This window comes from Schistocerca cancellata, chromosome 12 (assembly GCF_023864275.1).
Source record: "Schistocerca cancellata isolate TAMUIC-IGC-003103 chromosome 12, iqSchCanc2.1, whole genome shotgun sequence".
Classification (NCBI taxonomy): domain Eukaryota; kingdom Metazoa; phylum Arthropoda; class Insecta; order Orthoptera; family Acrididae; genus Schistocerca; species Schistocerca cancellata.
The window spans coordinates 139,582,197-139,584,501 of record NC_064637.1 but is presented as its reverse complement, the minus strand read 5'-3'; the positions used below and the strand labels follow the sequence as shown (position 1 = coordinate 139,584,501).

The 2,305-nt window shown below is 45.0% G+C and overlaps 1 non-coding gene across 1 annotated transcript; it reads left to right on the top strand.

The window, feature by feature from the left end:
* The first annotated feature begins 1,970 nt into the window (after window positions 1–1,970).
* Trnat-ugu (transfer RNA threonine (anticodon UGU)) lies at window positions 1,971–2,044 on the top strand. Its single transcript has one exon. It is a non-coding gene; the product is annotated as a tRNA-Thr (tRNA).
* The last annotated feature ends 261 nt before the right edge of the window (window positions 2,045–2,305 follow it).

The following is a 2,305-nucleotide window of genomic DNA, read 5'->3' as shown; positions in this document are numbered from 1 at the left end:
ATCAAAGACTCCCTTTAAATGCTTGAATAATTAAAGAGAAATTAAAGAACTGTTTCATAGACACACGTAGCTGCAACGTAGCATTTGCCAGGGATCAGTTCTGCGGCTAAAATTTCACTTTAAGATACATGACATTATCCATCGCATATGAGATTCCTTGACGCAATTGGTCGGATTTTGACCACAGGCGATACTAGTTCTATTAATATGCTTAGGTCTGCTGATCAGATAGCATAAAATCCCACACAGCAGGTGAAGAATGACTTTATTGGTTGTTGCAAAGTATGATTGGTTGATTTGGGAAGAGAGGACCAAACAGCGAGGTCACCGGATCAAATGCAAAGTATGCATGACGCGTTTTGGAGTTACTTCCATCTTCAGAAATCTAAGTCCAAAGGAGGCACAAGGACAAGAGCGTTACTGTTCGTGTACATAACAGAAAGTCCAAAGCGGACTCACATGCTGTACAGAGAGGTCTCGATAACGTGCAGACGTCACGTTACACCTGACAGGTCTTTATGGTGAATTGTCTTCAAAGAAGAACGGATGGAGAATAAAGATGCTTGTGAATCCACCTCACACCATCACATAGGGTCAGTGCAACGGCTCTTCATGCACAACACGCGATTTAACAGTACCCCAAATTCGGCAGGTCTGTCTATTCACTGCACCCTGTAGTGTAAAATCAGCCTCTTCACTGTACAGAATATTACCCAGCTAAAAGTCACCAACTTCGATCCGCGCCAGAAACCGAAGAGCGAATTCATAATGTTGCTGCACATAGTGAGGTTTCAGTTGCTGCACTGTCTGGATGTTGTACGGGTATCAGAGTAAAGTAAATCGCAGAATATTTAACTTCTGAGGTCATCAGTCCCCTAGAACTTAGAACTACTTAAACCTAACTAACCTAAGGACACCACACACATCCATACCTGAGGCAGCATTCGAACCTGCGACCGTAGCGGACACACGGTTCCAGACTGAAGCGCCTAGAACCGCACGGTCACACCGGCCGGCTAGGTACTGATGACCTTAGCAGTTTGGTCCCACAGGAGCTTACCACAGACGGACGGTTGCCATGGGACACTCTTGAGTCGGAAACGCTTGCTCAGGAAGAAGGCCTACGCTACGCTTGTCTGTCCGCTTTTAGAATATTGTTGCGCCGTGTGGGATCCTTACCAGATAGGACTGTCGGAGTTCAAAGAAGGGCAGCACGTTATATCGCGAAATATGGGAGAGAGTGTCACTGAAATGATAGAGGATTTGGGATGGGTATCATTAAAACAAAGGCGTTTTTCGTTGCGACGAAATTCCAATCACCAACTTTCTCCTCCGAATGCGATAATATTTTGTTGGCAACGACCTACATAGGAAGAAACGATCACCTCGATAAAATAATGGAAATCAGAGCTCGTACGGAAAGATATAGGTGTTCGTTCTTTCCGCGCGCTATACGAGATTGGAGTAATAGAGAATTGTGAAGGTATATGAAGATAGTAACTGTTCTCGAAAGAACAGGTACGACTGATGACCGTGCAGCTTCTCTAGAATAAATGATAATTAATTGAAACGCTCAGCTGCCGACAGGTGTTGATGTACCTCGGGGTACACATTTTCAGCTGTCCCCATCGAGGTATATCAACACCTGTCGGCAGCTGAGGGTTTCAATTAATTATCATTTATTCTAGAGAAGCTGCACGGTAATCAGTGGTATCTGTTCCTTCGAGAACAGTTACTATCTTCATATATGTAGTTAAAGGCTACCCAGCCATTAACCTTCGTCTGTGCGAATGCCCAAAGATTGCCCGAACTCTTATACGGGAATCGTCACCTTAGTGTGCCCGAGTAATGAGTGGATGGGCAAATACCTATTACGTACATTACGTATGTTGATTGTGGACAGTTGGGAATGTGGGTCTCACGGGAAGCGTGCAAGGGTTAAGTCCCTCCAGTCGCGCTATTCATCTGTGTCCTCGGTGGCTCAGATGGATAGAGCGTCTGCCATGTAAGCAGGAGATCCCGGGTTCGAGTCCCGGTCGGGGCATATATTTTCAGCTGTCCCCATCGAGGTTGTATCAACAACACCTATCGGCATCTGAGGGTTTCAATTAATTATCAATTCGGAAGGTAATTCGATGAACCTTCTGCCAGGCACTTAAATGTGATTTGAAGAGTATCCATGTAGATGTAGATGAAAACTCGTCCCGTGTCGCACGTGCTCAAAACGATTCATACTACAGAATGCATGCAAACATACTCGCCGTAAATACTGACGAATAACGAGTGCTGCATATCCAAGTTACAC